Below are 27,800 nucleotides of genomic sequence, written 5' to 3' on the forward strand. Positions count from 1 at the left end.
CGGGACGGCACCCCGTCTCGGCAGGCGTGCCCTCCCAAGGTCCTGCGCCTCGGGGCCTCATCCCCGGAGCCCCTAGCCATTCCCTTGGGCCGCCCCGAGTGCACAAGCGCACCGGGCAACCGGCCCCACCTTAGGCCTGGGCCCGCCTCCACCTTCTCCCCACCCGCCCTGGGCTGCGCTCCCGCGCGCGCGGGCATTCCCTTCCTTCCCGCGGAACACCGTCCCTCTGCCCCCAGGCCGGGGGTCCTCGCTCCGTGTGGGCAGGACACAAGATGGCCGACCGCCCGGGGCCTCCCCCGTTGGCACCCGGGACCACCCGTTGGCCCCCGACTCCGTGCTCAGTGTCCCCGCAACAGCGAAGCGCACAGCGAGGCTCGCTCGCTCGGCAAGACGGCGGGAGGGGGCGGCCCTGCACCACGCCCCAAAGCGGCCCCCCAAATAAAGGACGAGAGCAGAGGAGGAATCGCCCGCACGCCCCCAGGCCCAGAGTGGGTCCTGGGCGGGAACGGGAGCAGGGCGGGTCTCCTGAGGCCTTGGCTGCGCGACCTCGGCCCCGGGGGGCTCCTCGGTGCCCAGAGCCCACCCAAGCACGACCACCCTCCCGAGGAGGGCTAGCTGCCTAGCCAACACAGTCTCTTCCTCTGTGTGTGTGTGTGTGTGTGTGTGTGGTGTGTGTGTGGTGTGTGTGGTGTGTGTGTGGTGTGTGTGTCTGTTTCTGGGGTGTGCCCCTGTGTCTCCGTCCCTGTCCGCATCCAGGTCAGGGTCCGCGTCTGTCTGTCTTGGGGCCAGAGCGGGGGTGTGTGTTGGATACTCTGTCTGTGTTCTCCCTCTCTGTCCCTCTCTTCCTCTCTGTCTACATCTCCGTCCGTCCGTCCGTCCGTCCGTGTCTCTGTCTTTCCCCGTGGGTCTGTGCGTCTGTCTATGCCAGCCGGCTTCCGGTGTCCCTCAGTCGGGTCCTCTTGTCGGTGGGTGGGCAGGGGAAGGGTGGCGGAGGAAGGGCGACGGGGTTGGGCTGATGAGGAGGGTCCCTGGGGGCGCCGGTGGCTCCGGGTTGGCTTGGAGCCAGGCGGGGTGGAGAGGCAGAAAGGCCTGGTGGCCGGCCTGGCTTGGCCTAGGGCGACGGGTGGGACGCTGGGGGTGGGGGGCGCGGAAAACACCTCAGGGGCCGCGCCCACCGCGCCCCGCCCCGACGCTTCCCTTTGCCATGCCGGTAGCCAGGAGGCGGTGGGGCGGCGGCGGCCCCCGGGACTGGAGAGTCCCCGGCAGGGAGAGCGCCCGGACTTCCACGACTGCGGGGCACCGGAGGGGCCACGTCCCCTGGGCGGCTGGCAGGCAGGCAGGTGCAAGGCGCAGGGCAGGCGGGGTTCGGGTGAGGGCTGAGGAGGGGCACGGCTGGGCCCGGGAGGCGCAGAGCAGGCTCTTAGGGCGGCCAGCGGCAGCCGCACACGTCTACGGCCATACCACCCTGAACGCGCCCGATCTCGTCTGATCTCGGAAGCTAAGCAGGGTCGGGCCTGGTTAGTACTTGGATGGGAGACCGCCTGGGAATACCGGGTGCTGTAGGCTTTTTTCTTTGCCTTTTCTTTCCCCTTGGGCCACCCTTCCCATACCTTTACCGCCACAGCACCCCGCCCCCTTGCCCAACTAGGCTTCCTCCAAACGCCCCGTGCCCCCCTGGCCCCTCGCCAGCCGCGCACCGCACCGCGAGTCCCTGGCTCGCAGCAGGTGCCCCCTGCAGGGGCAGGCGTCTTCCAGCCAGCCCTTGGGCCTCCAAGCCACCACGCCCACGCACACCGGATCCAGAGGGGTGGGCTGGGGGTCGATGGGGGCGGGCGGGGTGGGCGAAGGCGACGCCTTCGGAGGGAGGGAACGCGGGAGGGCGACGATGACCCTGGCACCGATGGGCCGGGGCCAGCGCGGGCCGGACGGCACCCGCTCTGGGCAGGCGTGTCCTCCCATGGTCCTGCGCCTCGGGCCCTCATCCCCACATCCCCTAGCCATTCCATCGGGCCGCCCGGAGCGCACGACCGCACTGGGCAACTGGCCCCACCTTAGGCCTGGGCCCGCCTCCACCTTGTCCCCAGCAGCCCTGGGGTGCGCTCCCACCCGCGGGCATTCCCTTCCTTCCCTTGGAACACCGTCCCTTTGCCCCCGTGCCGGGGGTCCCCGCTCCGGGTGGGCAGGACACAAGATGGCCGGTCGCCCGGGGCCTCCCCCCTTGGCGCCCGGGACCACCCGCTGGCACCAGAATCCGTGCTTAGTCTCCCTGCAACAGCGAAGCGAAGACCGAGGCTCGCTCGCTCAGCAAGATGGGGAGAGGGGGACGCCCTGCACCTCGCCCCAAAGCAGCCCCCCATATAAAGGACGACAGCAGAGGAGGAATCGCCCACATGCCCCGAGGACCAGAGTGGGTCCAGGGCGGGAACGGGAGCAGAGCGGGTCTCGTGACGCCTTGGCTGCGCATCTCGGCCCCGAGGGGCTCCTCGGTGCCCAGAGCCCACCCAAGCACGACCACCCTCCCGAGGGCTAGCTGCCTAGCCAACACAGTCTCCTCCTGTTTGTGTGTGTGTGGGGGGGGGGATGGGTGGGGGGGTGGGTGGGGGTGTGGGGGTGTGGGGGTGTGTGGGGTGTGTGGGGTGTGGGGTGTGGGGTGGGGGGTGTGTGTCTGTTTCTGTGGTGTGCCCCTGTGTCTCCGTCCCTGTCCGCATCCAGGTCAGGGTCCGCGTCTGTCTGTCTTGGGGCCAGAGCGGGGGCGTGTGTTGGATACTCTGTCTGTGTCTCCCTCTCTGTCTCTCTCTTCCTCTCTGTCTACATCTCCGTCCGTCCGTGTCTCTGTCTTTCCCCGTGGGTCTGTGCGTCTGTCTATGCCAGCCGGCTTCTGGTGTCCCTCAGTCGGGTCCTCTTGTCGGTGGGTGGGCAGGGGAAGGGTGGCGGAGGAAGGGCGACGGGGTTGGGCTGATGAGGAGGGTCCCTGGGGGCGCCGGTGGCTCCGGGTTGGCTTGGAACCAGGCCGGGGTGGAGAGGCGGAAGGGCCTGGTGGCGGGCCTGGCTTGCCCTAAGGGCGGCGGGTGGGGCGCCGGGGGTGGGGGGGCGCGGAGAACAGCGCGCGGGCCACGCCCCCCGCGCCCCGACGCTCCCCTTGGCCCTCTCGGGAGCCAGGCGGCGGCCCCCGGGTCTGGAGAGTATCGGGCCGTGAGAGCGCTCGGTGTTCCGCGACTGCGGGGCGCTGGAGGCGCCACGTCCTCTGGGCGGTTTGGCAGGCAGGCAGGTGCAAGGCACAGGGCAGGCGTGGGGCGGTTGGGGGCTGAGGAGGGGCACGGCTGCGGCCCGGAGGCGCAGAGCAGGCTCTTAGGGCGGCCAGCGGCAGCGGCACACGTCTACGGCCATACCACCCTGAACGCGCCCGATCTCGTCTGATCTCGGAAGCTAAGCAGGGTCGGGCCTGGTTAGTACTTGGATGGGAGACCGCCTGGGAATACCGGGTGCTGTAGGCTTTTTTTCTTTGCCTTTTCTTTCCCCTTCGGCCTCCCTTCCTCTCCCTTCGCCGCCACAGTCCCCCCCCCCGCCCCGCCCCCTCCGCCCCTTGCCCAACAAGGCCTCCTGCAAACGCCCGGTGCCCCCCTGGCCCCTCGCCAGCCGCGCACCGCACCGAGGGTCCCTGTCTCGCAGCTTGTGCCCGCTGCACCGGCAGGCAGCCCCCAGCCCTTCCACCTCACAGCCACCACGCCCACGCACACCCGATCCAGAGGGGCGGGCTGGGGGAGGTGGGGGCGGGCTGGGTGGGCGGAGGCGGCGGCTTCGCAGGGAGGGAAAGGGGGAGGGCGGCGAGGACCGCCCGCGGGCTTGGGGCGGGGGGAGCGCGGGCGGGACGGCACCCCGTCTCGGCAGGCGTGCCCTCCCAAGGTCCTGCGCCTCGGGGCCTCATCCCCGGAGCCCCTAGCCATTCCCTTGGGCCGCCCCGAGTGCACAAGCGCACCGGGCAACCGGCCCCACCTTAGGCCTGGGCCCGCCTCCACCTTCTCCCCACCCGCCCTGGGCTGCGCTCCCGCGCGCGCGGGCATTCCCTTCCTTCCCGCGGAACACCGTCCCTCTGCCCCCAGGCCGGGGGTCCTCGCTCCGTGTGGGCAGGACACAAGATGGCCGACCGCCCGGGGCCTCCCCCGTTGGCACCCGGGACCACCCGTTGGCCCCCGACTCCGTGCTCAGTGTCCCCGCAACAGCGAAGCGCACAGCGAGGCTCGCTCGCTCGGCAAGACGGCGGGAGGGGGCGGCCCTGCACCACGCCCCAAAGCGGCCCCCCAAATAAAGGACGAGAGCAGAGGAGGAATCGCCCGCACGCCCCCAGGCCCAGAGTGGGTCCTGGGCGGGAACGGGAGCAGGGCGGGTCTCCTGAGGCCTTGGCTGCGCGACCTCGGCCCCGGGGGGCTCCTCGGTGCCCAGAGCCCACCCAAGCACGACCACCCTCCCGAGGAGGGCTAGCTGCCTAGCCAACACAGTCTCTTCCTCTGTGTGTGTGTGTGTGTGTGTGTGTGGTGTGTGTGTGGTGTGTGTGGTGTGTGTGTGGTGTGTGTGTCTGTTTCTGGGGTGTGCCCCTGTGTCTCCGTCCCTGTCCGCATCCAGGTCAGGGTCCGCGTCTGTCTGTCTTGGGGCCAGAGCGGGGGTGTGTGTTGGATACTCTGTCTGTGTTCTCCCTCTCTGTCCCTCTCTTCCTCTCTGTCTACATCTCCGTCCGTCCGTCCGTCCGTCCGTGTCTCTGTCTTTCCCCGTGGGTCTGTGCGTCTGTCTATGCCAGCCGGCTTCCGGTGTCCCTCAGTCGGGTCCTCTTGTCGGTGGGTGGGCAGGGGAAGGGTGGCGGAGGAAGGGCGACGGGGTTGGGCTGATGAGGAGGGTCCCTGGGGGCGCCGGTGGCTCCGGGTTGGCTTGGAGCCAGGCGGGGTGGAGAGGCAGAAAGGCCTGGTGGCCGGCCTGGCTTGGCCTAGGGCGACGGGTGGGACGCTGGGGGTGGGGGGCGCGGAAAACACCTCAGGGGCCGCGCCCACCGCGCCCCGCCCCGACGCTTCCCTTTGCCATGCCGGTAGCCAGGAGGCGGTGGGGCGGCGGCGGCCCCCGGGACTGGAGAGTCCCCGGCAGGGAGAGCGCCCGGACTTCCACGACTGCGGGGCACCGGAGGGGCCACGTCCCCTGGGCGGCTGGCAGGCAGGCAGGTGCAAGGCGCAGGGCAGGCGGGGTTCGGGTGAGGGCTGAGGAGGGGCACGGCTGGGCCCGGGAGGCGCAGAGCAGGCTCTTAGGGCGGCCAGCGGCAGCCGCACACGTCTACGGCCATACCACCCTGAACGCGCCCGATCTCGTCTGATCTCGGAAGCTAAGCAGGGTCGGGCCTGGTTAGTACTTGGATGGGAGACCGCCTGGGAATACCGGGTGCTGTAGGCTTTTTTCTTTGCCTTTTCTTTCCCCTTGGGCCACCCTTCCCATACCTTTACCGCCACAGCACCCCGCCCCCTTGCCCAACTAGGCTTCCTCCAAACGCCCCGTGCCCCCCTGGCCCCTCGCCAGCCGCGCACCGCACCGCGAGTCCCTGGCTCGCAGCAGGTGCCCCCTGCAGGGGCAGGCGTCTTCCAGCCAGCCCTTGGGCCTCCAAGCCACCACGCCCACGCACACCGGATCCAGAGGGCTGGGCTGGGGGTCGATGGGGGCGGGCGGGGTGGGCGAAGGCGACGCCTTCGGACGGAGGGAACGCGGGAGGGCGACGATGACCCTGGCACCGATGGGCCGGGGCCAGCGCGGGCCGGACGGCACCCGCTCTGGGCAGGCGTGTCCTCCCATGGTCCTGCGCCTCGGGCCCTCATCCCCACATCCCCTAGCCATTCCATCGGGCCGCCCGGAGCGCACGACCGCACTGGGCAACTGGCCCCACCTTAGGCCTGGGCCCGCCTCCACCTTGTCCCCAGCAGCCCTGGGGTGCGCTCCCACCCGCGGGCATTCCCTTCCTTCCCTTGGAACACCGTCCCTTTGCCCCCGTGCCGGGGGTCCCCGCTCCGGGTGGGCAGGACACAAGATGGCCGGTCGCCCGGGGCCTCCCCCCTTGGCGCCCGGGACCACCCGCTGGCACCAGAATCCGTGCTTAGTCTCCCTGCAACAGCGAAGCGAAGACCGAGGCTCGCTCGCTCAGCAAGATGGGGAGAGGGGGGCGCCCTGCACCTCGCCCCAAAGCAGCCCCCCATATAAAGGACGACAGCAGAGGAGGAATCGCCCACATGCCCCGAGGACCAGAGTGGGTCCAGGGCGGGAACGGGAGCAGAGCGGGTCTCGTGACGCCTTGGCTGCGCATCTCGGCCCCGAGGGGCTCCTCGGTGCCCAGAGCCCACCCAAGCACGACCACCCTCCCGAGGGCTAGCTGCCTAGCCAACACAGTCTCCTCCTGTTTGTGTGTGTGGGGGGGCGGGGGGATGGGTGGGGGGGTGGGTGGGGGTGTGGGGGTGTGGGGGTGTGTGGGGTGTGTGGGGTGTGGGGTGTGGGGTGGGGGGTGTGTGTCTGTTTCTGTGGTGTGCCCCTGTGTCTCCGTCCCTGTCCGCATCCAGGTCAGGGTCCGCGTCTGTCTGTCTTGGGGCCAGAGCGGGGGCGTGTGTTGGATACTCTGTCTGTGTCTCCCTCTCTGTCTCTCTCTTCCTCTCTGTCTACATCTCCGTCCGTCCGTGTCTCTGTCTTTCCCCGTGGGTCTGTGCGTCTGTCTATGCCAGCCGGCTTCTGGTGTCCCTCAGTCGGGTCCTCTTGTCGGTGGGTGGGCAGGGGAAGGGTGGCGGAGGAAGGGCGACGGGGTTGGGCTGATGAGGAGGGTCCCTGGGGGCGCCGGTGGCTCCGGGTTGGCTTGGAACCAGGCCGGGGTGGAGAGGCGGAAGGGCCTGGTGGCGGGCCTGGCTTGCCCTAAGGGCGGCGGGTGGGGCGCCGGGGGTGGGGGGGCGCGGAGAACAGCGCGCGGGCCACGCCCCCCGCGCCCCGACGCTCCCCTTGGCCCTCTCGGGAGCCAGGCGGCGGCCCCCGGGTCTGGAGAGTATCGGGCCGTGAGAGCGCTCGGTGTTCCGCGACTGCGGGGCGCTGGAGGCGCCACGTCCTCTGGGCGGTTTGGCAGGCAGGCAGGTGCAAGGCACAGGGCAGGCGTGGGGCGGTTGGGGGCTGAGGAGGGGCACGGCTGCGGCCCGGAGGCGCAGAGCAGGCTCTTAGGGCGGCCAGCGGCAGCGGCACACGTCTACGGCCATACCACCCTGAACGCGCCCGATCTCGTCTGATCTCGGAAGCTAAGCAGGGTCGGGCCTGGTTAGTACTTGGATGGGAGACCGCCTGGGAATACCGGGTGCTGTAGGCTTTTTTTCTTTGCCTTTTCTTTCCCCTTCGGCCTCCCTTCCTCTCCCTTCGCCGCCACAGTCCCCCCCCCCCCCGCCCCGCCCCCTCCGCCCCTTGCCCAACAAGGCCTCCTGCAAACGCCCGGTGCCCCCCTGGCCCCTCGCCAGCCGCGCACCGCACCGAGGGTCCCTGTCTCGCAGCTTGTGCCCGCTGCACCGGCAGGCAGCCCCCAGCCCTTCCACCTCACAGCCACCACGCCCACGCACACCCGATCCAGAGGGGCGGGCTGGGGGAGGTGGGGGCGGGCTGGGTGGGCGGAGGCGGCGGCTTCGCAGGGAGGGAAAGGGGGAGGGCGGCGAGGACCGCCCGCGGGCTTGGGGCGGGGGGAGCGCGGGCGGGACGGCACCCCGTCTCGGCAGGCGTGCCCTCCCAAGGTCCTGCGCCTCGGGGCCTCATCCCCGGAGCCCCTAGCCATTCCCTTGGGCCGCCCCGAGTGCACAAGCGCACCGGGCAACCGGCCCCACCTTAGGCCTGGGCCCGCCTCCACCTTCTCCCCACCCGCCCTGGGCTGCGCTCCCGCGCGCGCGGGCATTCCCTTCCTTCCCGCGGAACACCGTCCCTCTGCCCCCAGGCCGGGGGTCCTCGCTCCGTGTGGGCAGGACACAAGATGGCCGACCGCCCGGGGCCTCCCCCGTTGGCACCCGGGACCACCCGTTGGCCCCCGACTCCGTGCTCAGTGTCCCCGCAACAGCGAAGCGCACAGCGAGGCTCGCTCGCTCGGCAAGACGGCGGGAGGGGGCGGCCCTGCACCACGCCCCAAAGCGGCCCCCCAAATAAAGGACGAGAGCAGAGGAGGAATCGCCCGCACGCCCCCAGGCCCAGAGTGGGTCCTGGGCGGGAACGGGAGCAGGGCGGGTCTCCTGAGGCCTTGGCTGCGCGACCTCGGCCCCGGGGGGCTCCTCGGTGCCCAGAGCCCACCCAAGCACGACCACCCTCCCGAGGAGGGCTAGCTGCCTAGCCAACACAGTCTCTTCCTCTGTGTGTGTGTGTGTGTGTGTGTGTGGTGTGTGTGTGGTGTGTGTGGTGTGTGTGTGGTGTGTGTGTCTGTTTCTGGGGTGTGCCCCTGTGTCTCCGTCCCTGTCCGCATCCAGGTCAGGGTCCGCGTCTGTCTGTCTTGGGGCCAGAGCGGGGGTGTGTGTTGGATACTCTGTCTGTGTTCTCCCTCTCTGTCCCTCTCTTCCTCTCTGTCTACATCTCCGTCCGTCCGTCCGTCCGTGTCTCTGTCTTTCCCCGTGGGTCTGTGCGTCTGTCTATGCCAGCCGGCTTCCGGTGTCCCTCAGTCGGGTCCTCTTGTCGGTGGGTGGGCAGGGGAAGGGTGGCGGAGGAAGGGCGACGGGGTTGGGCTGATGAGGAGGGTCCCTGGGGGCGCCGGTGGCTCCGGGTTGGCTTGGAGCCAGGCGGGGTGGAGAGGCAGAAAGGCCTGGTGGCCGGCCTGGCTTGGCCTAGGGCGACGGGTGGGACGCTGGGGGTGGGGGGCGCGGAAAACACCTCAGGGGCCGCGCCCACCGCGCCCCGCCCCGACGCTTCCCTTTGCCATGCCGGTAGCCAGGAGGCGGTGGGGCGGCGGCGGCCCCCGGGACTGGAGAGTCCCCGGCAGGGAGAGCGCCCGGACTTCCACGACTGCGGGGCACCGGAGGGGCCACGTCCCCTGGGCGGCTGGCAGGCAGGCAGGTGCAAGGCGCAGGGCAGGCGAGGTTCGGGTGAGGGCTGAGGAGGGGCACGGCTGGGCCCGGGAGGCGCAGAGCAGGCTCTTAGGGCGGCCAGCGGAAGCCGCACACGTCTACGGCCATACCACCCTGAACGCGCCCGATCTCGTCTGATCTCGGAAGCTAAGCAGGGTCGGGCCTGGTTAGTACTTGGATGGGAGACCGCCTGGGAATACCGGGTGCTGTAGGCTTTTTTCTTTGCCTTTTCTTTCCCCTTGGGCCACCCTTCCCATACCTTTACCGCCACAGCACCCCGCCCCCTTGCCCAACTAGGCTTCCTCCAAACGCCCCGTGCCCCCCCGGCCCCTCGCCAGCCGCGCACCGCACCGCGAGTCCCTGGCTCGCAGCAGGTGCCCCCTGCAGGGGCAGGCGTCTTCCAGCCAGCCCTTGGGCCTCCAAGCCACCACGCCCACGCACACCGGATCCAGAGGGGTGGGCTGGGGGTCGATGGGGGCGGGCGGGGTGGGCGAAGGCGACGCCTTCGGAGGGAGGGAACGCGGGAGGGCGACGATGACCCTGGCACCGATGGGCCGGGGCCAGCGCGGGCCGGACGGCACCCGCTCTGGGCAGGCGTGTCCTCCCATGGTCCTGCGCCTCGGGCCCTCATCCCCACATCCCCTAGCCATTCCATCGGGCCGCCCGGAGCGCACGACCGCACTGGGCAACTGGCCCCACCTTAGGCCTGGGCCCGCCTCCACCTTGTCCCCAGCAGCCCTGGGGTGCGCTCCCACCCGCGGGCATTCCCTTCCTTCCCTTGGAACACCGTCCCTTTGCCCCCGTGCCGGGGGTCCCCGCTCCGGGTGGGCAGGACACAAGATGGCCGGTCGCCCGGGGCCTCCCCCCTTGGCGCCCGGGACCACCCGCTGGCACCAGAATCCGTGCTTAGTCTCCCTGCAACAGCGAAGCGAAGACCGAGGCTCGCTCGCTCAGCAAGATGGGGAGAGGGGGGCGCCCTGCACCTCGCCCCAAAGCAGCCCCCCATATAAAGGACGACAGCAGAGGAGGAATCGCCCACATGCCCCGAGGACCAGAGTGGGTCCAGGGCGGGAACGGGAGCAGAGCGGGTCTCGTGACGCCTTGGCTGCGCATCTCGGCCCCGAGGGGCTCCTCGGTGCCCAGAGCCCACCCAAGCACGACCACCCTCCCGAGGGCTAGCTGCCTAGCCAACACAGTCTCCTCCTGTTTGTGTGTGTGTGTGGGGGGGGATGGGTGGGGGGGTGGGTGGGGGTGTGGGGGTGTGGGGGTGTGGGGGGTGTGTGGGGTGTGGGGTGTGGGGTGGGGGGTGTGTGTCTGTTTCTGTGGTGTGCCCCTGTGTCTCCGTCCCTGTCCGCATCCAGGTCAGGGTCCGCGTCTGTCTGTCTTGGGGCCAGAGCGGGGGCGTGTGTTGGATACTCTGTCTGTGTCTCCCTCTCTGTCTCTCTCTTCCTCTCTGTCTACATCTCCGTCCGTCCGTGTCTCTGTCTTTCCCCGTGGGTCTGTGCGTCTGTCTATGCCAGCCGGCTTCTGGTGTCCCTCAGTCGGGTCCTCTTGTCGGTGGGTGGGCAGGGGAAGGGTGGCGGAGGAAGGGCGACGGGGTTGGGCTGATGAGGAGGGTCCCTGGGGGCGCCGGTGGCTCCGGGTTGGCTTGGAACCAGGCCGGGGTGGAGAGGCGGAAGGGCCTGGTGGCGGGCCTGGCTTGCCCTAAGGGCGGCGGGTGGGGCGCCGGGGGTGGGGGGGCGCGGAGAACAGCGCGCGGGCCACGCCCCCCGCGCCCCGACGCTCCCCTTGGCCCTCTCGGGAGCCAGGCGGCGGCCCCCGGGTCTGGAGAGTATCGGGCCGTGAGAGCGCTCGGTGTTCCGCGACTGCGGGGCGCTGGAGGCGCCACGTCCTCTGGGCGGTTTGGCAGGCAGGCAGGTGCAAGGCACAGGGCAGGCGTGGGGCGGTTGGGGGCTGAGGAGGGGCACGGCTGCGGCCCGGAGGCGCAGAGCAGGCTCTTAGGGCGGCCAGCGGCAGCGGCACACGTCTACGGCCATACCACCCTGAACGCGCCCGATCTCGTCTGATCTCGGAAGCTAAGCAGGGTCGGGCCTGGTTAGTACTTGGATGGGAGACCGCCTGGGAATACCGGGTGCTGTAGGCTTTTTTTCTTTGCCTTTTCTTTCCCCTTCGGCCTCCCTTCCTCTCCCTTCGCCGCCACAGTCCCCCCCCCCGCCCCGCCCCCTCCGCCCCTTGCCCAACAAGGCCTCCTGCAAACGCCCGGTGCCCCCCTGGCCCCTCGCCAGCCGCGCACCGCACCGAGGGTCCCTGTCTCGCAGCTTGTGCCCGCTGCACCGGCAGGCAGCCCCCAGCCCTTCCACCTCACAGCCACCACGCCCACGCACACCCGATCCAGAGGGGCGGGCTGGGGGAGGTGGGGGCGGGCTGGGTGGGCGGAGGCGGCGGCTTCGCAGGGAGGGAAAGGGGGAGGGCGGCGAGGACCGCCCGCGGGCTTGGGGCGGGGGGAGCGCGGGCGGGACGGCACCCCGTCTCGGCAGGCGTGCCCTCCCAAGGTCCTGCGCCTCGGGGCCTCATCCCCGGAGCCCCTAGCCATTCCCTTGGGCCGCCCCGAGTGCACAAGCGCACCGGGCAACCGGCCCCACCTTAGGCCTGGGCCCGCCTCCACCTTCTCCCCACCCGCCCTGGGCTGCGCTCCCGCGCGCGCGGGCATTCCCTTCCTTCCCGCGGAACACCGTCCCTCTGCCCCCAGGCCGGGGGTCCTCGCTCCGTGTGGGCAGGACACAAGATGGCCGACCGCCCGGGGCCTCCCCCGTTGGCACCCGGGACCACCCGTTGGCCCCCGACTCCGTGCTCAGTGTCCCCGCAACAGCGAAGCGCACAGCGAGGCTCGCTCGCTCGGCAAGACGGCGGGAGGGGGCGGCCCTGCACCACGCCCCAAAGCGGCCCCCCAAATAAAGGACGAGAGCAGAGGAGGAATCGCCCGCACGCCCCCAGGCCCAGAGTGGGTCCTGGGCGGGAACGGGAGCAGGGCGGGTCTCCTGAGGCCTTGGCTGCGCGACCTCGGCCCCGGGGGGCTCCTCGGTGCCCAGAGCCCACCCAAGCACGACCACCCTCCCGAGGAGGGCTAGCTGCCTAGCCAACACAGTCTCTTCCTCTGTGTGTGTGTGTGTGTGTGTGTGTGGTGTGTGTGTGGTGTGTGTGGTGTGTGTGTGGTGTGTGTGTCTGTTTCTGGGGTGTGCCCCTGTGTCTCCGTCCCTGTCCGCATCCAGGTCAGGGTCCGCGTCTGTCTGTCTTGGGGCCAGAGCGGGGGTGTGTGTTGGATACTCTGTCTGTGTTCTCCCTCTCTGTCCCTCTCTTCCTCTCTGTCTACATCTCCGTCCGTCCGTCCGTCCGTCCGTGTCTCTGTCTTTCCCCGTGGGTCTGTGCGTCTGTCTATGCCAGCCGGCTTCCGGTGTCCCTCAGTCGGGTCCTCTTGTCGGTGGGTGGGCAGGGGAAGGGTGGCGGAGGAAGGGCGACGGGGTTGGGCTGATGAGGAGGGTCCCTGGGGGCGCCGGTGGCTCCGGGTTGGCTTGGAGCCAGGCGGGGTGGAGAGGCAGAAAGGCCTGGTGGCCGGCCTGGCTTGGCCTAGGGCGACGGGTGGGACGCTGGGGGTGGGGGGCGCGGAAAACACCTCAGGGGCCGCGCCCACCGCGCCCCGCCCCGACGCTTCCCTTTGCCATGCCGGTAGCCAGGAGGCGGTGGGGCGGCGGCGGCCCCCGGGACTGGAGAGTCCCCGGCAGGGAGAGCGCCCGGACTTCCACGACTGCGGGGCACCGGAGGGGCCACGTCCCCTGGGCGGCTGGCAGGCAGGCAGGTGCAAGGCGCAGGGCAGGCGGGGTTCGGGTGAGGGCTGAGGAGGGGCACGGCTGGGCCCGGGAGGCGCAGAGCAGGCTCTTAGGGCGGCCAGCGGCAGCCGCACACGTCTACGGCCATACCACCCTGAACGCGCCCGATCTCGTCTGATCTCGGAAGCTAAGCAGGGTCGGGCCTGGTTAGTACTTGGATGGGAGACCGCCTGGGAATACCGGGTGCTGTAGGCTTTTTTCTTTGCCTTTTCTTTCCCCTTGGGCCACCCTTCCCATACCTTTACCGCCACAGCACCCCGCCCCCTTGCCCAACTAGGCTTCCTCCAAACGCCCCGTGCCCCCCTGGCCCCTCGCCAGCCGCGCACCGCACCGCGAGTCCCTGGCTCGCAGCAGGTGCCCCCTGCAGGGGCAGGCGTCTTCCAGCCAGCCCTTGGGCCTCCAAGCCACCACGCCCACGCACACCGGATCCAGAGGGGTGGGCTGGGGGTCGATGGGGGCGGGCGGGGTGGGCGAAGGCGACGCCTTCGGAGGGAGGGAACGCGGGAGGGCGACGATGACCCTGGCACCGATGGGCCGGGGCCAGCGCGGGCCGGACGGCACCCGCTCTGGGCAGGCGTGTCCTCCCATGGTCCTGCGCCTCGGGCCCTCATCCCCACATCCCCTAGCCATTCCATCGGGCCGCCCGGAGCGCACGACCGCACTGGGCAACTGGCCCCACCTTAGGCCTGGGCCCGCCTCCACCTTGTCCCCAGCAGCCCTGGGGTGCGCTCCCACCCGCGGGCATTCCCTTCCTTCCCTTGGAACACCGTCCCTTTGCCCCCGTGCCGGGGGTCCCCGCTCCGGGTGGGCAGGACACAAGATGGCCGGTCGCCCGGGGCCTCCCCCCTTGGCGCCCGGGACCACCCGCTGGCACCAGAATCCGTGCTTAGTCTCCCTGCAACAGCGAAGCGAAGACCGAGGCTCGCTCGCTCAGCAAGATGGGGAGAGGGGGACGCCCTGCACCTCGCCCCAAAGCAGCCCCCCATATAAAGGACGACAGCAGAGGAGGAATCGCCCACATGCCCCGAGGACCAGAGTGGGTCCAGGGCGGGAACGGGAGCAGAGCGGGTCTCGTGACGCCTTGGCTGCGCATCTCGGCCCCGAGGGGCTCCTCGGTGCCCAGAGCCCACCCAAGCACGACCACCCTCCCGAGGGCTAGCTGCCTAGCCAACACAGTCTCCTCCTGTTTGTGTGTGTGTGGGGGGGGGGATGGGTGGGGGGGTGGGTGGGGGTGTGGGGGTGTGGGGGTGTGTGGGGTGTGTGGGGTGTGGGGTGTGGGGTGGGGGGTGTGTGTCTGTTTCTGTGGTGTGCCCCTGTGTCTCCGTCCCTGTCCGCATCCAGGTCAGGGTCCGCGTCTGTCTGTCTTGGGGCCAGAGCGGGGGCGTGTGTTGGATACTCTGTCTGTGTCTCCCTCTCTGTCTCTCTCTTCCTCTCTGTCTACATCTCCGTCCGTCCGTGTCTCTGTCTTTCCCCGTGGGTCTGTGCGTCTGTCTATGCCAGCCGGCTTCTGGTGTCCCTCAGTCGGGTCCTCTTGTCGGTGGGTGGGCAGGGGAAGGGTGGCGGAGGAAGGGCGACGGGGTTGGGCTGATGAGGAGGGTCCCTGGGGGCGCCGGTGGCTCCGGGTTGGCTTGGAACCAGGCCGGGGTGGAGAGGCGGAAGGGCCTGGTGGCGGGCCTGGCTTGCCCTAAGGGCGGCGGGTGGGGCGCCGGGGGTGGGGGGGCGCGGAGAACAGCGCGCGGGCCACGCCCCCCGCGCCCCGACGCTCCCCTTGGCCCTCTCGGGAGCCAGGCGGCGGCCCCCGGGTCTGGAGAGTATCGGGCCGTGAGAGCGCTCGGTGTTCCGCGACTGCGGGGCGCTGGAGGCGCCACGTCCTCTGGGCGGTTTGGCAGGCAGGCAGGTGCAAGGCACAGGGCAGGCGTGGGGCGGTTGGGGGCTGAGGAGGGGCACGGCTGCGGCCCGGAGGCGCAGAGCAGGCTCTTAGGGCGGCCAGCGGCAGCGGCACACGTCTACGGCCATACCACCCTGAACGCGCCCGATCTCGTCTGATCTCGGAAGCTAAGCAGGGTCGGGCCTGGTTAGTACTTGGATGGGAGACCGCCTGGGAATACCGGGTGCTGTAGGCTTTTTTTCTTTGCCTTTTCTTTCCCCTTCGGCCTCCCTTCCTCTCCCTTCGCCGCCACAGTCCCCCCCCCCGCCCCGCCCCCTCCGCCCCTTGCCCAACAAGGCCTCCTGCAAACGCCCGGTGCCCCCCTGGCCCCTCGCCAGCCGCGCACCGCACCGAGGGTCCCTGTCTCGCAGCTTGTGCCCGCTGCACCGGCAGGCAGCCCCCAGCCCTTCCACCTCACAGCCACCACGCCCACGCACACCCGATCCAGAGGGGCGGGCTGGGGGAGGTGGGGGCGGGCTGGGTGGGCGGAGGCGGCGGCTTCGCAGGGAGGGAAAGGGGGAGGGCGGCGAGGACCGCCCGCGGGCTTGGGGCGGGGGGAGCGCGGGCGGGACGGCACCCCGTCTCGGCAGGCGTGCCCTCCCAAGGTCCTGCGCCTCGGGGCCTCATCCCCGGAGCCCCTAGCCATTCCCTTGGGCCGCCCCGAGTGCACAAGCGCACCGGGCAACCGGCCCCACCTTAGGCCTGGGCCCGCCTCCACCTTCTCCCCACCCGCCCTGGGCTGCGCTCCCGCGCGCGCGGGCATTCCCTTCCTTCCCGCGGAACACCGTCCCTCTGCCCCCAGGCCGGGGGTCCTCGCTCCGTGTGGGCAGGACACAAGATGGCCGACCGCCCGGGGCCTCCCCCGTTGGCACCCGGGACCACCCGTTGGCCCCCGACTCCGTGCTCAGTGTCCCCGCAACAGCGAAGCGCACAGCGAGGCTCGCTCGCTCGGCAAGACGGCGGGAGGGGGCGGCCCTGCACCACGCCCCAAAGCGGCCCCCCAAATAAAGGACGAGAGCAGAGGAGGAATCGCCCGCACGCCCCCAGGCCCAGAGTGGGTCCTGGGCGGGAACGGGAGCAGGGCGGGTCTCCTGAGGCCTTGGCTGCGCGACCTCGGCCCCGGGGGGCTCCTCGGTGCCCAGAGCCCACCCAAGCACGACCACCCTCCCGAGGAGGGCTAGCTGCCTAGCCAACACAGTCTCTTCCTCTGTGTGTGTGTGTGTGTGTGTGTGTGGTGTGTGTGTGGTGTGTGTGGTGTGTGTGTGGTGTGTGTGTCTGTTTCTGGGGTGTGCCCCTGTGTCTCCGTCCCTGTCCGCATCCAGGTCAGGGTCCGCGTCTGTCTGTCTTGGGGCCAGAGCGGGGGTGTGTGTTGGATACTCTGTCTGTGTTCTCCCTCTCTGTCCCTCTCTTCCTCTCTGTCTACATCTCCGTCCGTCCGTCCGTCCGTCCGTGTCTCTGTCTTTCCCCGTGGGTCTGTGCGTCTGTCTATGCCAGCCGGCTTCCGGTGTCCCTCAGTCGGGTCCTCTTGTCGGTGGGTGGGCAGGGGAAGGGTGGCGGAGGAAGGGCGACGGGGTTGGGCTGATGAGGAGGGTCCCTGGGGGCGCCGGTGGCTCCGGGTTGGCTTGGAGCCAGGCGGGGTGGAGAGGCAGAAAGGCCTGGTGGCCGGCCTGGCTTGGCCTAGGGCGACGGGTGGGACGCTGGGGGTGGGGGGCGCGGAAAACACCTCAGGGGCCGCGCCCACCGCGCCCCGCCCCGACGCTTCCCTTTGCCATGCCGGTAGCCAGGAGGCGGTGGGGCGGCGGCGGCCCCCGGGACTGGAGAGTCCCCGGCAGGGAGAGCGCCCGGACTTCCACGACTGCGGGGCACCGGAGGGGCCACGTCCCCTGGGCGGCTGGCAGGCAGGCAGGTGCAAGGCGCAGGGCAGGCGGGGTTCGGGTGAGGGCTGAGGAGGGGCACGGCTGGGCCCGGGAGGCGCAGAGCAGGCTCTTAGGGCGGCCAGCGGCAGCCGCACACGTCTACGGCCATACCACCCTGAACGCGCCCGATCTCGTCTGATCTCGGAAGCTAAGCAGGGTCGGGCCTGGTTAGTACTTGGATGGGAGACCGCCTGGGAATACCGGGTGCTGTAGGCTTTTTTCTTTGCCTTTTCTTTCCCCTTGGGCCACCCTTCCCATACCTTTACCGCCACAGCACCCCGCCCCCTTGCCCAACTAGGCTTCCTCCAAACGCCCCGTGCCCCCCTGGCCCCTCGCCAGCCGCGCACCGCACCGCGAGTCCCTGGCTCGCAGCAGGTGCCCCCTGCAGGGGCAGGCGTCTTCCAGCCAGCCCTTGGGCCTCCAAGCCACCACGCCCACGCACACCGGATCCAGAGGGCTGGGCTGGGGGTCGATGGGGGCGGGCGGGGTGGGCGAAGGCGACGCCTTCGGACGGAGGGAACGCGGGAGGGCGACGATGACCCTGGCACCGATGGGCCGGGGCCAGCGCGGGCCGGACGGCACCCGCTCTGGGCAGGCGTGTCCTCCCATGGTCCTGCGCCTCGGGCCCTCATCCCCACATCCCCTAGCCATTCCATCGGGCCGCCCGGAGCGCACGACCGCACTGGGCAACTGGCCCCACCTTAGGCCTGGGCCCGCCTCCACCTTGTCCCCAGCAGCCCTGGGGTGCGCTCCCACCCGCGGGCATTCCCTTCCTTCCCTTGGAACACCGTCCCTTTGCCCCCGTGCCGGGGGTCCCCGCTCCGGGTGGGCAGGACACAAGATGGCCGGTCGCCCGGGGCCTCCCCCCTTGGCGCCCGGGACCACCCGCTGGCACCAGAATCCGTGCTTAGTCTCCCTGCAACAGCGAAGCGAAGACCGAGGCTCGCTCGCTCAGCAAGATGGGGAGAGGGGGGCGCCCTGCACCTCGCCCCAAAGCAGCCCCCCATATAAAGGACGACAGCAGAGGAGGAATCGCCCACATGCCCCGAGGACCAGAGTGGGTCCAGGGCGGGAACGGGAGCAGAGCGGGTCTCGTGACGCCTTGGCTGCGCATCTCGGCCCCGAGGGGCTCCTCGGTGCCCAGAGCCCACCCAAGCACGACCACCCTCCCGAGGGCTAGCTGCCTAGCCAACACAGTCTCCTCCTGTTTGTGTGTGTGGGGGGGCGGGGGGATGGGTGGGGGGGTGGGTGGGGGTGTGGGGGTGTGGGGGTGTGTGGGGTGTGTGGGGTGTGGGGTGTGGGGTGGGGGGTGTGTGTCTGTTTCTGTGGTGTGCCCCTGTGTCTCCGTCCCTGTCCGCATCCAGGTCAGGGTCCGCGTCTGTCTGTCTTGGGGCCAGAGCGGGGGCGTGTGTTGGATACTCTGTCTGTGTCTCCCTCTCTGTCTCTCTCTTCCTCTCTGTCTACATCTCCGTCCGTCCGTGTCTCTGTCTTTCCCCGTGGGTCTGTGCGTCTGTCTATGCCAGCCGGCTTCTGGTGTCCCTCAGTCGGGTCCTCTTGTCGGTGGGTGGGCAGGGGAAGGGTGGCGGAGGAAGGGCGACGGGGTTGGGCTGATGAGGAGGGTCCCTGGGGGCGCCGGTGGCTCCGGGTTGGCTTGGAACCAGGCCGGGGTGGAGAGGCGGAAGGGCCTGGTGGCGGGCCTGGCTTGCCCTAAGGGCGGCGGGTGGGGCGCCGGGGGTGGGGGGGCGCGGAGAACAGCGCGCGGGCCACGCCCCCCGCGCCCCGACGCTCCCCTTGGCCCTCTCGGGAGCCAGGCGGCGGCCCCCGGGTCTGGAGAGTATCGGGCCGTGAGAGCGCTCGGTGTTCCGCGACTGCGGGGCGCTGGAGGCGCCACGTCCTCTGGGCGGTTTGGCAGGCAGGCAGGTGCAAGGCACAGGGCAGGCGTGGGGCGGTTGGGGGCTGAGGAGGGGCACGGCTGCGGCCCGGAGGCGCAGAGCAGGCTCTTAGGGCGGCCAGCGGCAGCGGCACACGTCTACGGCCATACCACCCTGAACGCGCCCGATCTCGTCTGATCTCGGAAGCTAAGCAGGGTCGGGCCTGGTTAGTACTTGGATGGGAGACCGCCTGGGAATACCGGGTGCTGTAGGCTTTTTTTCTTTGCCTTTTCTTTCCCCTTCGGCCTCCCTTCCTCTCCCTTCGCCGCCACAGTCCCCCCCCCCCCCGCCCCGCCCCCTCCGCCCCTTGCCCAACAAGGCCTCCTGCAAACGCCCGGTGCCCCCCTGGCCCCTCGCCAGCCGCGCACCGCACCGAGGGTCCCTGTCTCGCAGCTTGTGCCCGCTGCACCGGCAGGCAGCCCCCAGCCCTTCCACCTCACAGCCACCACGCCCACGCACACCCGATCCAGAGGGGCGGGCTGGGGGAGGTGGGGGCGGGCTGGGTGGGCGGAGGCGGCGGCTTCGCAGGGAGGGAAAGGGGGAGGGCGGCGAGGACCGCCCGCGGGCTTGGGGCGGGGGGAGCGCGGGCGGGACGGCACCCCGTCTCGGCAGGCGTGCCCTCCCAAGGTCCTGCGCCTCGGGGCCTCATCCCCGGAGCCCCTAGCCATTCCCTTGGGCCGCCCCGAGTGCACAAGCGCACCGGGCAACCGGCCCCACCTTAGGCCTGGGCCCGCCTCCACCTTCTCCCCACCCGCCCTGGGCTGCGCTCCCGCGCGCGCGGGCATTCCCTTCCTTCCCGCGGAACACCGTCCCTCTGCCCCCAGGCCGGGGGTCCTCGCTCCGTGTGGGCAGGACACAAGATGGCCGACCGCCCGGGGCCTCCCCCGTTGGCACCCGGGACCACCCGTTGGCCCCCGACTCCGTGCTCAGTGTCCCCGCAACAGCGAAGCGCACAGCGAGGCTCGCTCGCTCGGCAAGACGGCGGGAGGGGGCGGCCCTGCACCACGCCCCAAAGCGGCCCCCCAAATAAAGGACGAGAGCAGAGGAGGAATCGCCCGCACGCCCCCAGGCCCAGAGTGGGTCCTGGGCGGGAACGGGAGCAGGGCGGGTCTCCTGAGGCCTTGGCTGCGCGACCTCGGCCCCGGGGGGCTCCTCGGTGCCCAGAGCCCACCCAAGCACGACCACCCTCCCGAGGAGGGCTAGCTGCCTAGCCAACACAGTCTCTTCCTCTGTGTGTGTGTGTGTGTGTGTGTGTGGTGTGTGTGTGGTGTGTGTGGTGTGTGTGTGGTGTGTGTGTCTGTTTCTGGGGTGTGCCCCTGTGTCTCCGTCCCTGTCCGCATCCAGGTCAGGGTCCGCGTCTGTCTGTCTTGGGGCCAGAGCGGGGGTGTGTGTTGGATACTCTGTCTGTGTTCTCCCTCTCTGTCCCTCTCTTCCTCTCTGTCTACATCTCCGTCCGTCCGTCCGTCCGTGTCTCTGTCTTTCCCCGTGGGTCTGTGCGTCTGTCTATGCCAGCCGGCTTCCGGTGTCCCTCAGTCGGGTCCTCTTGTCGGTGGGTGGGCAGGGGAAGGGTGGCGGAGGAAGGGCGACGGGGTTGGGCTGATGAGGAGGGTCCCTGGGGGCGCCGGTGGCTCCGGGTTGGCTTGGAGCCAGGCGGGGTGGAGAGGCAGAAAGGCCTGGTGGCCGGCCTGGCTTGGCCTAGGGCGACGGGTGGGACGCTGGGGGTGGGGGGCGCGGAAAACACCTCAGGGGCCGCGCCCACCGCGCCCCGCCCCGACGCTTCCCTTTGCCATGCCGGTAGCCAGGAGGCGGTGGGGCGGCGGCGGCCCCCGGGACTGGAGAGTCCCCGGCAGGGAGAGCGCCCGGACTTCCACGACTGCGGGGCACCGGAGGGGCCACGTCCCCTGGGCGGCTGGCAGGCAGGCAGGTGCAAGGCGCAGGGCAGGCGGGGTTCGGGTGAGGGCTGAGGAGGGGCACGGCTGGGCCCGGGAGGCGCAGAGCAGGCTCTTAGGGCGGCCAGCGGCAGCCGCACACGTCTACGGCCATACCACCCTGAACGCGCCCGATCTCGTCTGATCTCGGAAGCTAAGCAGGGTCGGGCCTGGTTAGTACTTGGATGGGAGACCGCCTGGGAATACCGGGTGCTGTAGGCTTTTTTCTTTGCCTTTTCTTTCCCCTTGGGCCACCCTTCCCATACCTTTACCGCCACAGCACCCCGCCCCCTTGCCCAACTAGGCTTCCTCCAAACGCCCCGTGCCCCCCCGGCCCCTCGCCAGCCGCGCACCGCACCGCGAGTCCCTGGCTCGCAGCAGGTGCCCCCTGCAGGGGCAGGCGTCTTCCAGCCAGCCCTTGGGCCTCCAAGCCACCACGCCCACGCACACCGGATCCAGAGGGGTGGGCTGGGGGTCGATGGGGGCGGGCGGGGTGGGCGAAGGCGACGCCTTCGGAGGGAGGGAACGCGGGAGGGCGACGATGACCCTGGCACCGATGGGCCGGGGCCAGCGCGGGCCGGACGGCACCCGCTCTGGGCAGGCGTGTCCTCCCATGGTCCTGCGCCTCGGGCCCTCATCCCCACATCCCCTAGCCATTCCATCGGGCCGCCCGGAGCGCACGACCGCACTGGGCAACTGGCCCCACCTTAGGCCTGGGCCCGCCTCCACCTTGTCCCCAGCAGCCCTGGGGTGCGCTCCCACCCGCGGGCATTCCCTTCCTTCCCTTGGAACACCGTCCCTTTGCCCCCGTGCCGGGGGTCCCCGCTCCGGGTGGGCAGGACACAAGATGGCCGGTCGCCCGGGGCCTCCCCCCTTGGCGCCCGGGACCACCCGCTGGCACCAGAATCCGTGCTTAGTCTCCCTGCAACAGCGAAGCGAAGACCGAGGCTCGCTCGCTCAGCAAGATGGGGAGAGGGGGGCGCCCTGCACCTCGCCCCAAAGCAGCCCCCCATATAAAGGACGACAGCAGAGGAGGAATCGCCCACATGCCCCGAGGACCAGAGTGGGTCCAGGGCGGGAACGGGAGCAGAGCGGGTCTCGTGACGCCTTGGCTGCGCATCTCGGCCCCGAGGGGCTCCTCGGTGCCCAGAGCCCACCCAAGCACGACCACCCTCCCGAGGGCTAGCTGCCTAGCCAACACAGTCTCCTCCTGTTTGTGTGTGGGGGGGGGCGGGGGGATGGGTGGGGGGGTGGGTGGGGGGGTGGGGGTGTGGGGGTGTGGGGGGTGTGTGGGGTGTGGGGTGTGGGGTGGGGGGTGTGTGTCTGTTTCTGTGGTGTGCCCCTGTGTCTCCGTCCCTGTCCGCATCCAGGTCAGGGTCCGCGTCTGTCTGTCTTGGGGCCAGAGCGGGGGCGTGTGTTGGATACTCTGTCTGTGTCTCCCTCTCTGTCTCTCTCTTCCTCTCTGTCTACATCTCCGTCCGTCCGTGTCTCTGTCTTTCCCCGTGGGTCTGTGCGTCTGTCTATGCCAGCCGGCTTCTGGTGTCCCTCAGTCGGGTCCTCTTGTCGGTGGGTGGGCAGGGGAAGGGTGGCGGAGGAAGGGCGACGGGGTTGGGCTGATGAGGAGGGTCCCTGGGGGCGCCGGTGGCTCCGGGTTGGCTTGGAACCAGGCCGGGGTGGAGAGGCGGAAGGGCCTGGTGGCGGGCCTGGCTTGCCCTAAGGGCGGCGGGTGGGGCGCCGGGGGTGGGGGGGCGCGGAGAACAGCGCGCGGGCCACGCCCCCCGCGCCCCGACGCTCCCCTTGGCCCTCTCGGGAGCCAGGCGGCGGCCCCCGGGTCTGGAGAGTATCGGGCCGTGAGAGCGCTCGGTGTTCCGCGACTGCGGGGCGCTGGAGGCGCCACGTCCTCTGGGCGGTTTGGCAGGCAGGCAGGTGCAAGGCACAGGGCAGGCGTGGGGCGGTTGGGGGCTGAGGAGGGGCACGGCTGCGGCCCGGAGGCGCAGAGCAGGCTCTTAGGGCGGCCAGCGGCAGCGGCACACGTCTACGGCCATACCACCCTGAACGCGCCCGATCTCGTCTGATCTCGGAAGCTAAGCAGGGTCGGGCCTGGTTAGTACTTGGATGGGAGACCGCCTGGGAATACCGGGTGCTGTAGGCTTTTTTTCTTTGCCTTTTCTTTCCCCTTCGGCCTCCCTTCCTCTCCCTTCGCCGCCACAGTCCCCCCCCCCCGCCCCGCCCCCTCCGCCCCTTGCCCAACAAGGCCTCCTGCAAACGCCCGGTGCCCCCCTGGCCCCTCGCCAGCCGCGCACCGCACCGAGGGTCCCTGTCTCGCAGCTTGTGCCCGCTGCACCGGCAGGCAGCCCCCAGCCCTTCCACCTCACAGCCACCACGCCCACGCACACCCGATCCAGAGGGGCGGGCTGGGGGAGGTGGGGGCGGGCTGGGTGGGCGGAGGCGGCGGCTTCGCAGGGAGGGAAAGGGGGAGGGCGGCGAGGACCGCCCGCGGGCTTGGGGCGGGGGGAGCGCGGGCGGGACGGCACCCCGTCTCGGCAGGCGTGCCCTCCCAAGGTCCTGCGCCTCGGGGCCTCATCCCCGGAGCCCCTAGCCATTCCCTTGGGCCGCCCCGAGTGCACAAGCGCACCGGGCAACCGGCCCCACCTTAGGCCTGGGCCCGCCTCCACCTTCTCCCCACCCGCCCTGGGCTGCGCTCCCGCGCGCGCGGGCATTCCCTTCCTTCCCGCGGAACACCGTCCCTCTGCCCCCAGGCCGGGGGTCCTCGCTCCGTGTGGGCAGGACACAAGATGGCCGACCGCCCGGGGCCTCCCCCGTTGGCACCCGGGACCACCCGTTGGCCCCCGACTCCGTGCTCAGTGTCCCCGCAACAGCGAAGCGCACAGCGAGGCTCGCTCGCTCGGCAAGACGGCGGGAGGGGGCGGCCCTGCACCACGCCCCAAAGCGGCCCCCCAAATAAAGGACGAGAGCAGAGGAGGAATCGCCCGCACGCCCCCAGGCCCAGAGTGGGTCCTGGGCGGGAACGGGAGCAGGGCGGGTCTCCTGAGGCCTTGGCTGCGCGACCTCGGCCCCGGGGGGCTCCTCGGTGCCCAGAGCCCACCCAAGCACGACCACCCTCCCGAGGAGGGCTAGCTGCCTAGCCAACACAGTCTCTTCCTCTGTGTGTGTGTGTGTGTGTGTGTGTGGTGTGTGTGTGGTGTGTGTGGTGTGTGTGTGGTGTGTGTGTCTGTTTCTGGGGTGTGCCCCTGTGTCTCCGTCCCTGTCCGCATCCAGGTCAGGGTCCGCGTCTGTCTGTCTTGGGGCCAGAGCGGGGGTGTGTGTTGGATACTCTGTCTGTGTTCTCCCTCTCTGTCCCTCTCTTCCTCTCTGTCTACATCTCCGTCCGTCCGTCCGTCCGTCCGTGTCTCTGTCTTTCCCCGTGGGTCTGTGCGTCTGTCTATGCCAGCCGGCTTCCGGTGTCCCTCAGTCGGGTCCTCTTGTCGGTGGGTGGGCAGGGGAAGGGTGGCGGAGGAAGGGCGACGGGGTTGGGCTGATGAGGAGGGTCCCTGGGGGCGCCGGTGGCTCCGGGTTGGCTTGGAGCCAGGCGGGGTGGAGAGGCAGAAAGGCCTGGTGGCCGGCCTGGCTTGGCCTAGGGCGACGGGTGGGACGCTGGGGGTGGGGGGCGCGGAAAACACCTCAGGGGCCGCGCCCACCGCGCCCCGCCCCGACGCTTCCCTTTGCCATGCCGGTAGCCAGGAGGCGGTGGGGCGGCGGCGGCCCCCGGGACTGGAGAGTCCCCGGCAGGGAGAGCGCCCGGACTTCCACGACTGCGGGGCACCGGAGGGGCCACGTCCCCTGGGCGGCTGGCAGGCAGGCAGGTGCAAGGCGCAGGGCAGGCGGGGTTCGGGTGAGGGCTGAGGAGGGGCACGGCTGGGCCCGGGAGGCGCAGAGCAGGCTCTTAGGGCGGCCAGCGGAAGCCGCACACGTCTACGGCCATACCACCCTGAACGCGCCCGATCTCGTCTGATCTCGGAAGCTAAGCAGGGTCGGGCCTGGTTAGTACTTGGATGGGAGACCGCCTGGGAATACCGGGTGCTGTAGGCTTTTTTCTTTGCCTTTTCTTTCCCCTTGGGCCACCCTTCCCATACCTTTACCGCCACAGCACCCCGCCCCCTTGCCCAACTAGGCTTCCTCCAAACGCCCCGTGCCCCCCTGGCCCCTCGCCAGCCGCGCACCGCACCGCGAGTCCCTGGCTCGCAGCAGGTGCCCCCTGCAGGGGCAGGCGTCTTCCAGCCAGCCCTTGGGCCTCCAAGCCACCACGCCCACGCACACCGGATCCAGAGGGGTGGGCTGGGGGTCGATGGGGGCGGGCGGGGTGGGCGAAGGCGACGCCTTCGGAGGGAGGGAACGCGGGAGGGCGACGATGACCCTGGCACCGATGGGCCGGGGCCAGCGCGGGCCGGACGGCACCCGCTCTGGGCAGGCGTGTCCTCCCATGGTCCTGCGCCTCGGGCCCTCATCCCCACATCCCCTAGCCATTCCATCGGGCCGCCCGGAGCGCACGACCGCACTGGGCAACTGGCCCCACCTTAGGCCTGGGCCCGCCTCCACCTTGTCCCCAGCAGCCCTGGGGTGCGCTCCCACCCGCGGGCATTCCCTTCCTTCCCTTGGAACACCGTCCCTTTGCCCCCGTGCCGGGGGTCCCCGCTCCGGGTGGGCAGGACACAAGATGGCCGGTCGCCCGGGGCCTCCCCCCTTGGCGCCCGGGACCACCCGCTGGCACCAGAATCCGTGCTTAGTCTCCCTGCAACAGCGAAGCGAAGACCGAGGCTCGCTCGCTCAGCAAGATGGGGAGAGGGGGGCGCCCTGCACCTCGCCCCAAAGCAGCCCCCCATATAAAGGACGACAGCAGAGGAGGAATCGCCCACATGCCCCGAGGACCAGAGTGGGTCCAGGGCGGGAACGGGAGCAGAGCGGGTCTCGTGACGCCTTGGCTGCGCATCTCGGCCCCGAGGGGCTCCTCGGTGCCCAGAGCCCACCCAAGCACGACCACCCTCCCGAGGGCTAGCTGCCTAGCCAACACAGTCTCCTCCTGTTTGTGTGTGTGGGGGGGCGGGGGGATGGGTGGGGGGGTGGGTGGGGGTGTGGGGGTGTGGGGGTGTGTGGGGTGTGTGGGGTGTGGGGTGTGGGGTGGGGGGTGTGTGTCTGTTTCTGTGGTGTGCCCCTGTGTCTCCGTCCCTGTCCGCATCCAGGTCAGGGTCCGCGTCTGTCTGTCTTGGGGCCAGAGCGGGGGCGTGTGTTGGATACTCTGTCTGTGTCTCCCTCTCTGTCTCTCTCTTCCTCTCTGTCTACATCTCCGTCCGTCCGTGTCTCTGTCTTTCCCCGTGGGTCTGTGCGTCTGTCTATGCCAGCCGGCTTCTGGTGTCCCTCAGTCGGGTCCTCTTGTCGGTGGGTGGGCAGGGGAAGGGTGGCGGAGGAAGGGCGACGGGGTTGGGCTGATGAGGAGGGTCCCTGGGGGCGCCGGTGGCTCCGGGTTGGCTTGGAACCAGGCCGGGGTGGAGAGGCGGAAGGGCCTGGTGGCGGGCCTGGCTTGCCCTAAGGGCGGCGGGTGGGGCGCCGGGGGTGGGGGGGCGCGGAGAACAGCGCGCGGGCCACGCCCCCCGCGCCCCGACGCTCCCCTTGGCCCTCTCGGGAGCCAGGCGGCGGCCCCCGGGTCTGGAGAGTATCGGGCCGTGAGAGCGCTCGGTGTTCCGCGACTGCGGGGCGCTGGAGGCGCCACGTCCTCTGGGCGGTTTGGCAGGCAGGCAGGTGCAAGGCACAGGGCAGGCGTGGGGCGGTTGGGGGCTGAGGAGGGGCACGGCTGCGGCCCGGAGGCGCAGAGCAGGCTCTTAGGGCGGCCAGCGGCAGCGGCACACGTCTACGGCCATACCACCCTGAACGCGCCCGATCTCGTCTGACCTCGGAAGCTAAGCAGGGTCGGGCCTGGTTAGTACTTGGATGGGAGACCGCCTGGGAATACCGGGTGCTGTAGGCTTTTTTTCTTTGCCTTTTCTTTCCCCTTCGGCCTCCCTTCCTCTCCCTTCGCCGCCACAGTCCCCCCCCCCGCCCCGCCCCCTCCGCCCCTTGCCCAACAAGGCCTCCTGCAAACGCCCGGTGCCCCCCTGGCCCCTCGCCAGCCGCGCACCGCACCGAGGGTCCCTGTCTCGCAGCTTGTGCCCGCTGCACCGGCAGGCAGCCCCCAGCCCTTCCACCTCACAGCCACCACGCCCACGCACACCCGATCCAGAGGGGCGGGCTGGGGGAGGTGGGGGCGGGCTGGGTGGGCGGAGGCGGCGGCTTCGCAGGGAGGGAAAGGGGGAGGGCGGCGAGGACCGCCCGCGGGCTTGGGGCGGGGGGAGCGCGGGCGGGACGGCACCCCGTCTCGGCAGGCGTGCCCTCCCAAGGTCCTGCGCCTCGGGGCCTCATCCCCGGAGCCCCTAGCCATTCCCTTGGGCCGCCCCGAGTGCACAAGCGCACCGGGCAACCGGCCCCACCTTAGGCCTGGGCCCGCCTCCACCTTCTCCCCACCCGCCCTGGGCTGCGCTCCCGCGCGCGCGGGCATTCCCTTCCTTCCCGCGGAACACCGTCCCTCTGCCCCCAGGCCGGGGGTCCTCGCTCCGTGTGGGCAGGACACAAGATGGCCGACCGCCCGGGGCCTCCCCCGTTGGCACCCGGGACCACCCGTTGGCCCCCGACTCCGTGCTCAGTGTCCCCGCAACAGCGAAGCGCACAGCGAGGCTCGCTCGCTCGGCAAGACGGCGGGAGGGGGCGGCCCTGCACCACGCCCCAAAGCGGCCCCCCAAATAAAGGACGAGAGCAGAGGAGGAATCGCCCGCACGCCCCCAGGCCCAGAGTGGGTCCTGGGCGGGAACGGGAGCAGGGCGGGTCTCCTGAGGCCTTGGCTGCGCGACCTCGGCCCCGGGGGGCTCCTCGGTGCCCAGAGCCCACCCAAGCACGACCACCCTCCCGAGGAGGGCTAGCTGCCTAGCCAACACAGTCTCTTCCTCTGTGTGTGTGTGTGTGTGTGTGTGTGGTGTGTGTGTGGTGTGTGTGGTGTGTGTGTGGTGTGTGTGTCTGTTTCTGGGGTGTGCCCCTGTGTCTCCGTCCCTG

The 27,800-nt window shown here is 70.6% G+C and overlaps 14 non-coding genes across 14 annotated transcripts; all 14 read left to right on the forward strand.

Annotated features, from left to right (window-relative positions):
* The first annotated feature begins 1,447 nt into the window (after nt 1-1,447).
* LOC135364949 (5S ribosomal RNA) lies at nt 1,448-1,566 on the forward strand. The gene has a single exon (XR_010412757.1). It is a non-coding gene; the product is annotated as a 5S ribosomal RNA (ribosomal RNA).
* A 1,809-nt stretch (nt 1,567-3,375) lies between these two features.
* On the forward strand, nt 3,376-3,494 carry LOC135364950 (5S ribosomal RNA). Its single transcript, XR_010412758.1, has one exon. It is a non-coding gene; the product is annotated as a 5S ribosomal RNA (ribosomal RNA).
* Nucleotides 3,495-5,311: 1,817 nt separating this feature from the next.
* LOC135364951 (5S ribosomal RNA) lies at nt 5,312-5,430 on the forward strand. Its single transcript, XR_010412759.1, has one exon. It is a non-coding gene; the product is annotated as a 5S ribosomal RNA (ribosomal RNA).
* A 1,811-nt stretch (nt 5,431-7,241) lies between these two features.
* LOC135364952 (5S ribosomal RNA) lies at nt 7,242-7,360 on the forward strand. The gene has a single exon (XR_010412760.1). It is a non-coding gene; the product is annotated as a 5S ribosomal RNA (ribosomal RNA).
* Nucleotides 7,361-9,176: 1,816 nt separating this feature from the next.
* LOC135364954 (5S ribosomal RNA) lies at nt 9,177-9,295 on the forward strand. The gene has a single exon (XR_010412762.1). It is a non-coding gene; the product is annotated as a 5S ribosomal RNA (ribosomal RNA).
* Nucleotides 9,296-11,104: 1,809 nt separating this feature from the next.
* On the forward strand, nt 11,105-11,223 carry LOC135364955 (5S ribosomal RNA). Its single transcript, XR_010412763.1, has one exon. It is a non-coding gene; the product is annotated as a 5S ribosomal RNA (ribosomal RNA).
* Nucleotides 11,224-13,040: 1,817 nt separating this feature from the next.
* On the forward strand, nt 13,041-13,159 carry LOC135364956 (5S ribosomal RNA). The gene has a single exon (XR_010412764.1). It is a non-coding gene; the product is annotated as a 5S ribosomal RNA (ribosomal RNA).
* A 1,809-nt stretch (nt 13,160-14,968) lies between these two features.
* Nucleotides 14,969-15,087, forward strand: LOC135364957 (5S ribosomal RNA). Its single transcript, XR_010412765.1, has one exon. It is a non-coding gene; the product is annotated as a 5S ribosomal RNA (ribosomal RNA).
* A 1,817-nt stretch (nt 15,088-16,904) lies between these two features.
* LOC135364958 (5S ribosomal RNA) lies at nt 16,905-17,023 on the forward strand. The gene has a single exon (XR_010412766.1). It is a non-coding gene; the product is annotated as a 5S ribosomal RNA (ribosomal RNA).
* A 1,811-nt stretch (nt 17,024-18,834) lies between these two features.
* Nucleotides 18,835-18,953, forward strand: LOC135364959 (5S ribosomal RNA). The gene has a single exon (XR_010412767.1). It is a non-coding gene; the product is annotated as a 5S ribosomal RNA (ribosomal RNA).
* Nucleotides 18,954-20,769: 1,816 nt separating this feature from the next.
* On the forward strand, nt 20,770-20,888 carry LOC135364960 (5S ribosomal RNA). Its single transcript, XR_010412768.1, has one exon. It is a non-coding gene; the product is annotated as a 5S ribosomal RNA (ribosomal RNA).
* Nucleotides 20,889-22,699: 1,811 nt separating this feature from the next.
* On the forward strand, nt 22,700-22,818 carry LOC135364961 (5S ribosomal RNA). Its single transcript, XR_010412769.1, has one exon. It is a non-coding gene; the product is annotated as a 5S ribosomal RNA (ribosomal RNA).
* Nucleotides 22,819-24,636: 1,818 nt separating this feature from the next.
* On the forward strand, nt 24,637-24,755 carry LOC135364962 (5S ribosomal RNA). Its single transcript, XR_010412770.1, has one exon. It is a non-coding gene; the product is annotated as a 5S ribosomal RNA (ribosomal RNA).
* A 1,811-nt stretch (nt 24,756-26,566) lies between these two features.
* On the forward strand, nt 26,567-26,685 carry LOC135365014 (5S ribosomal RNA). The gene has a single exon (XR_010412822.1). It is a non-coding gene; the product is annotated as a 5S ribosomal RNA (ribosomal RNA).
* Nucleotides 26,686-27,800: the final 1,115 nt, after the last annotated feature.

Source organism: Mirounga angustirostris, unplaced genomic scaffold (genome assembly GCF_029215605.1).
Source record: "Mirounga angustirostris isolate CCGP_5_RB_7025 unplaced genomic scaffold, mMirAng1.0.hap1 SCAF_6, whole genome shotgun sequence".
NCBI classification, from domain to species: Eukaryota; Metazoa; Chordata; class Mammalia; order Carnivora; family Phocidae; genus Mirounga; species Mirounga angustirostris.